This window comes from Rhinoraja longicauda, chromosome 3, assembly GCF_053455715.1.
Source record: "Rhinoraja longicauda isolate Sanriku21f chromosome 3, sRhiLon1.1, whole genome shotgun sequence".
Taxonomy (NCBI): Eukaryota; Metazoa; Chordata; class Chondrichthyes; order Rajiformes; family Arhynchobatidae; genus Rhinoraja; species Rhinoraja longicauda.
In genome coordinates, this window is record NC_135955.1 from 61754646 (window position 1) to 61762830 (window position 8185).

The following is an 8185-nucleotide window of genomic DNA, read 5'->3' on the forward strand; positions in this document are numbered from 1 at the left end:
AAGGAGGGACGTACTGGAAGGCCAAAGATCAAAATGCGGCTCGAGAGTATCTCAGAAGAAGAGTTCCTTAGTCCAAGAAGGAGCTACTAAGCTGGATACAGCAGCTAAAGTCGCCTCACAGCCAGAGCCAGTCTGGTCTCGTGATGCAGAACAGGCACTGAGTAAGTGGATGGGCGACAAAACCTCACCAAAGCAACCAGGTGCTGGACTAAAGCAACCGGATGCTAGACCGAAGTAACCAACGTTTGGGATGTCTGTTGAGGCTCGAAATAAGCCAACCCAGTACTCTTCTCAGAGGCCTGTTCATCAGCAACCTGCGCCCAGCCAGAGATAAACAACTGGTCATGGGACTCGTGACAAAATTTACCCAGATTGATCTGCACCAGGCCAGGGATCTCAAAGTGAATTCTATGAATTGGTGGGGAATCAAACGAGAATCAGCCAGCACCTAGCTCAACAAAATCTCTCTTCCACCTAACCCCCAATGGAAATTCCTAAATATGATGATGATCTTTTGCAATATGAAACTTTCATAATAGTGTTTGAAGAAGGAGTAGAAATGAAAACTACTAGTCAAAGAGATCGCTTACGATTTCTGGAGCAATACACAAGCACCTATTCGAACCACCATGTCAAAAGTTGTCGACATTTGCCTGCGGATGAGAGCTATCGAACGGCAAGAGAGTTGCTTAAAGAGCATTTTGGTAACAAACAGAAGATTGCTAATGTATACATGAGGAAGGCCGATGCTTGGTCAGTTATCAAGGTGGAAAATGTAAAGGCATTGCATGAGTTTGCGATATTTCTTAGGGGTTGTTGTAACTCAATAGACAATAGACAATAGACAATAGACAATAGGTGCAGGAGTAGGCCATTCAGCCCTTCGAGCCAGCACCGCCATTCAATGCGATCATGGCTGATCACTCTCAATCAGTACCCCGTTCATGCCTTCTCCCCATACCCCCTCACTCCGCTATCCTTAAGAGCTCTATCCAGCTCTCTCTTGAAAGCATCCAACGAACTGGCCTCCACTGCCTTCTGAGGCAGAGAATTCCACACCTTCACCACTCTCTGACTGAAAAAGTTCTTCCTCATCTCCGTTCTAAATGGCCTACCCCTTATTCTTAAACTGTGGCCCCTTGTTCTGGACTCCCCCAACATTGGGAACATGTTTCCTGCCTCTAATGTGTCCAATCCCCTAATTATCTTATATGTTTCAATAAGATCCCCCCTCATCCTTCTAAATTCCAGTGTATACAAGCCAAATTGCTCCAGCCTTTCAACATACGACAGTCCCGCCATTCCGGGAATTAACCTAGTGAACCTACGCTGCACGCCCTCCATAGCAAGAATATCCTTCCTCAAATTTGGAGACCAAAACTGCACACAGTACTCCAGGTGCGGTCTCACCAGGGCCCGGTACAACTGTAGAAGGACCTCTTTGCTCCTATACTCAACTCCTCTTGTTATGAAGGCCAACATTCCATTGGCTTTCTTCATTGCCTGCTGTACCTGCATGCTTCCTTTCATTGACTGATGCACTAGGACACCCAGATCTCGTTGAACTCCCCCTCCTCCTAACTTGACACCATTCAGATAATAATCTGCCTTTCTATTCTTACTTCCAAAGTGAATAACCTCACACTTATCTACATTAAACTGCATCTGCCATGTATCCGCCCACTCACACAACCTGTCCAAGTCACCCTGCAGCCTTATTGCATCTTCCTCACAATTCACACTACCCCCCAGCTTAGTATCATCTGCAAATTTGCTAATGGTACTTTTAATCCCTTCGTCTAAGTCATTAATGTATATCGTAAATAGCTGGGGTCCCAGCACCGAACCTTGCGGTACCCCACTGGTCACTGCCTGCCATTCCGAAAGGGACCCATTTATCCCCACTCTTTGCTTTCTGTATGTCAACCAATTTTCTATCCATGTCAGTACCCTACCCCCAATACCATGTGCCCTAATTTTGCCCACTAATCTCCTATGTGGGACCTTGTCGAAGGCTTTCTGAAAGTCGAGGTACACCACATCCACTGACTCTCCCCTGTCAATTTTCCTAGTTACATCCTCAAAAAATTCCAGTCAAAAATTTGTCAAGCATGATTTCCCCTTCGTAAATCCATGCTGACTCGGAATGATCCTGTTACTGCTATCCAAATGCTCAGCAATTTCGTCTTTTATAATTGACTCCAGCATCTTCCCCACCACTGATGTCAGACTAACTGGTCTATAATTACCTGTTTTCTCTCTCCCTCCTTTCTTAAAAAGTGGGATAACATTTGCTATCCTCCAATCCACAGGAACTGATCCTGAATCTATAGAACATTGAAAAATGATCTCCAATGCTTCCACTATTTCTAGAGCCACCTCCTTAAGTACCCTGGGATGCAGACGATCAGGCCCTGGGGATTTATCAGCCTTCAGTCCCATCAGTCTACCCAAAACCATTTCCTGCCTAATGTGGATTTCCTTCAGTTCCTCCATCACCCTAGGTTCTCCGGCCCCTAGAACATTTGGGAGATTGTGTGTATCTTCCTCAGTGAAGACAGATCCAAAGTAACGGTTTAACTCGTCTGCCATTTCTTTGTTCCCCATAATAAATTCCCCTGCTTCTGTCTTCAAGGGACCCACATTTGCCTTGACTATTTTTTTCCTCTTCACGTACCTAAAAAAACTTTTGCTATCCTCCTTTATATTATTGGCTAGTTTACCCTCGTACCTCATCTTTTCGTCCCGTATTGCCTTTTTAGTTAATTTTTGTTGCTCTTTAAAAGAGTCCCAATCCTCTGTCTTCCCACTCTTCTTTGCTATGTTATACTTCCTCTCCTTAATTTTTATGCTGTCCCTGATTTCCCTTGTCTCTTACTCCCCTTAGAGTCTTTCCACTTCTTTGGAATAAATTGATCCTGCAACCTCTGCATTATTCCCAGGAATACCTGCCATTGCTGTTCTACCGTCTTCCCTGCTAGGGCCTCCTTCCAGTCAATTTTGGCCAGCTCCTGCCTCATGCCTCTGTAATCCTCTTTGCTATACTGCAATACTGACACTTCCGATTTTCCCTTCTGCCTTTCCATTTGCAGAGTAAAACTTATCATGTTGTGATCACTGCCTCCTAATGGCTCTTTTACCTCTAATCCTCTTATCAGATCAGGATCATTACACAACACTAAATCCAGAATTGCCTTTTCCCTGGTAGGCTCCAGTACAAGCTGTTCTAAGAATCCATCTCGAAGGCACTCTACAAACTCTCTTTCCTGGGGTCCATTTCCAACCTGATTTTCCCAGTCTACCTGCATGTTAAAATCTCCCATAACCACCGTAGCATTACATTTTTGACACGCCAATTTTATCTCCTGATTCAACTTGCACCCTATGTCGAGGCTACTGTTTGGGGGCCTATAGATAACTCCCATTAGGGTCTTTTTACCCTTACAATTTCTCATTTCTATCCATACTGATTCAACATCTCCTGATTCTATGTCACCCCTTGCAAGGGAATGAATATCATTCCTTACCATCAGAGCAACCCCACCCCCTCTGCCCACCTGTCTGTCTTTTCTATACGTTGTGTACCCCTGAATATTCAGTTCCCAGCCCTGGTCCTCTTGTAGCCATGTCTCAGTGATCCCTACAACATCATACTTGCCCATGACTAACTGAGCCTCAAGCTCATCCACTTTATTTTTTATACTACGCGCATTTAAGTACAACACTTTAACTTCTGTATTTACCTCCCCTCTCACATCGGTCACAATTGGCCCTGCCCTTAATTTCTTTTCCCCTCTAGAACTTCTGTTCCCATTCTTCCGAGAGTCTTTTGCAATATCTCCTGTATTCCCTTTTTTTACCTCATCTTCATATTCACAATTTGTTAACCCCTCCCCCCCACTAAGTTTAAAGCCACAGGTGTCACACTAGCAAACCTGCCTGCCAGAATGTTTGTCCCCCTGCTGTTAAGATGTAACCCGTCCCTTTTGTACAAGTCACCCCTAGCCCAGAAGAGATCCCAGTGGTCCAGAAATCTAAATCCCTGCTCTTTGCACCAGCCCCTCAGCCATAAATTCATACCCTCTATCTCTCTGTTCCTGGCCTCACCAGCACGAGGTACCGGTAGCAGTACTGAGATAACCACCTTCGACGTCCTACTTCTCAGTGTTTTTCCCAACTCTCTAAACTCCCGCTGTAGCACCTCCTTCCTCTTCCGCCCGACGTCATTCGTGCCCACATGCACAACGACTTCAGGTTGATCGCCTTCCCTCACTAGGATTTTTTGAAGCCGGTCCGTGATGTGTTGAACCCTGGCACCAGGGAGACAACAGACCATCCTCAAGTCCCTCCTGCTGCCACAGAATCTTCTGTCCATCCCTCGGACGATGGAGTCACCGACCACTACGGCTCTTCCTGACTTCGGTCTCCCCTGTCGAGTATCCTTGCCAACAGGTCCGCCACTCGGACTGGAAACGTCTTCTGCCCCGAAGGTTCCCAAGAGGGTATACCTATTTGCAATAGGCACAGCCACTGGGGTCTCCAGTAGTCCACGTCCACTCCCCCGTGAAACAGTCTCCCACCTTCACTCGACCTGGACCCTTGGCGTGACTGCCTCACAATAGGTCCTGTCGAGGAAACTCTCGCATTCCCGGATGGCCCTGAGGTCATCCAACTGCCTCTCCAACTCCACCACACGTCCATTCAGGAGCTGCACCTGGACACAGTTCTTGCAGGTGTAGCTCCCAGAAGCTCCAGCGACGTCCCTGTCTTCCCACATCCTGCAGGAAACACACTGCACCAACTTTTCCGCCATTACCTTGTGTCTATAAACAGTTCAGGCTTAAAACAATTGTAACCTCCTCACCTCAGCCTCCTAGCCAAAGACTCGCCGCCAACGACTCGCCGCCAAAGACTCGCCGCCAACGACTCGCCGCCAAAGACTCGCCGCCAATGACTCGCCGCCAAAGACTCGCCGCCAACGACTCGCCGCCAACGACTCGCCGCCAACGACTCGCCGCCAACGACTCGCCGCCAACGACTCGCCGCCAACGACTCGCCGCCAACGACTCGCACTTTTCTCACTGGGCACTTCCCTCACAGGGCTGCACCCTTTTGCAAGTCTTGCTTATATCACCAATTAAATTGCCTGATTGTCCAATTTACCTGACTTCTCACTTAAATTAACACTTACTTTTCTTCTCAGCCAACGGGCGTCCTTGCTCTGCTCCCGGACTTTTCAAACTCGATGAGAAATAGCAACCACATGGAAGAAATGAATGTCGTTAGTAATATGAAGGTTATCATTCTAAAACTGCCCTATAGGTTTAGAGAAAAATGGAGAGATAAAGCAGGTCTGATACAGGAAGTTGACAAAAGAGAGGCCATGCTTCCTGACCTGGTGAATTTCATGGAAAGGGAAGTAAGGTTAATGTCAAATCTACGCCATGGGAATATTCAAGATCCTAAACCAATTGCAACTGTCAAAGGCTCTACCTTTACTAAAACAAAAGGAAGATCAGGACCTAAGGAGAGCAGTTTTGGTACCGCTGTGATGCCTGTAGAAACGAAAGGCGGAATGAAAAGAGATGCATCTACCATTAAGCCACAAGGGTTTGTTTGTCATGTAATGAAGTTGGTCACACCATAAGGTGGTGTCGAAAATTCAAGAAGAAGGAATATAAATTAAAAATGGACCTTGAAGGAGAATGGAATCTGTTATGGATGTTTGAAGAAAGGACACATGGTTAAAGACTGCAGGAGTTGGATAACTTGTAATATGTGCAAACAAGATCATCCTGAATTACTTCACACTGAACAGAAGAATACTGATGAGAAGCCGGAGCAAATAGAACAAAAGGAGAAGCCAGCTACGAGTGATGTTGTTACCTCACCTCAGATAAATGCACATATTGGGGCCGGGGTAGAAACCTGTATTTTCTCCATCTTACCAGTACAGGTAAGGAGGAACAAGGGGGATACAGTGTTGCAAACATATGCATTTTTGGATACCTTTGGAAGTTCGGCTACCTTTTGCACAGAAGGCTGATGAGAAGGCTGGACATCGCAGGAGAAAACATTAAGCTTCTCTTGAATACCATGAATGATAAGAAATGGTGCGATAGTCATCGTATCACAAGTATGGAAATATCTAGTCTGGAGGAAGACAATTTTATACCAATATCTGATGTGTTTACACATGAGACTATGCCCGTTTCTCATCCAAATATACCTAAGCAAGAAGACTTGAAAAAAATGGCCTTACTTGAAGGATGTCAAGAGACCTAAAATAAATTTGACTTATCGGAATGAATGCTTTGAAGGCATTGGAACCTAGAGAGGTTGTTGGCAGTCAAGGGGATGGACTGTTTGCTGTGAGAACCCTACTTGGATGGGTTATCTATGGCTCCTTGAGAAGGAACAACAAAAGCAGGAAAAAGAATAACCATACTGCTGCTGCCGTCAATCGAATATCTATTGTAAATCTAGAGGAGTTGTTGATCAAGCAATACAATCACAACCAATGAAAGAACTAGCAAGGAATCAGAAGAAATGTCCAGAGAAGAGGTAAAGTTTTTGGAAGTTATGAATCACTCAGTAAAGATGATAGAAGGACACTATTGCCTAGACTTACCTTTCAAACAAGAAAGTGTTAGTCTGCTGAATAACCATTGCATTGCAGAGCAACGCATTTAGAATCTGAAACACAAGTTTGGCAAGAATACAAAATTTCATGATGAATATACATCTTTCCTCACAGAGATGATTAACAATGGTTATGCTGAAAGGGTACCAGAAGACCAGCTGAATCGAAGTGATGGAGAGCTTTGGTATATCCCACACCATGGGGTGTATCATTCAAAGAAAGGAACTTTAAGAGTGGTCTTCGACTGTGCTGTGGTTTTTAAGGGTAAATCACTTAACTGTCAACTGCTGCAGGGTCCAGACCTAACGAACTCGCTCATCGGAGTTCTCATCCGATTCAGACAAGAGCCAGTGGCTTTGATAGCGGATATGAAGGCAATGTTTCATCAGGTCAAGGTATCGGAAAAGCATGTCAACTACTTGCAATTCCTATGGTGGCCTATGTGGATGGTGATGCACAACTAGATCTCGTTGAATATCAGATAAAGGTACATCTCTTTGGTGCAGCATCATCACCGTTGTTCAAACTTTGCATTGAGGAAGACTGCCGAGGACAATAAAGCTCCCTTTCCAGTAGAAGTGACAAACATGGTAAAGAACAATTTCTATGTGGACGATTGTTTAAAATCCATGTCTACGAACCAGGAAGCAATCCAAATGGTAAAACATCTGACTTCCCTTTGCAACAAGGGAGGATTCATGCTCTTGAAATGGATCAGCAACAGCCGTGCTGTATTGGAAACCATTCCACTAGATAACAGAGCCAAGGAGACCTGGGAGATGGATTGGACAAAGACAATCTGCCTATGGAGAGAGCACTGGGATTGCACTGGTGCATTGAAACAGATGTGTTCAACTTCAGAATTTCGATTCAGGAGTGACCATGTACAAGACGGGGCATCCTATCTGTGATTGGTTCTGTTTACGACCCTTTGGGATTTCTTGCACCATTTACACTACCAGCCAGGTTAATTTTGCAGGATCTCTGTAAGACGAAACTTCGATGGGATGAGAGTATAATACAAATCGTCTTTCAGTGATGGACAGAGTGGTTAGTAGATCTCGACAAGATCTCGGAGCTCAGAGTGGACCGGTGTATGAAGCCTACAAACTTTGGTCGAATCAAATATGCACAGCTGCATCACTTTTCTGATGCAAGTGAAAGTGGTTACGGTACTGTTTTATATCTAAGATTGCAAAAATAATAACAATGAAGTACATGTTGCATTCTTAATGGGAAGGCCAGAGTGGCACCATTAAAGCAAATGACGATTCCCAGAATGGAGCTTACAGCCGCAGTCTTAGCTGTCAGAATTGACATATTGCTGCAAAAAGAATTGCAGCTTAAGCTGGAGGAATCTACCTTCTGGACTGACAGCATAACAGTGCTTAAGTACATCAACAATGAAAACAAATGTTTCCTAACATTTGTAGCAAACAGGATCTCTTGTGTAAGGGATGCTACTAATGTATCACAGTGGAAGCATGTTAATACCATGGAAAATCCTGCGGATGAAGCCTCTAGAGGATTAACAGCAGACTG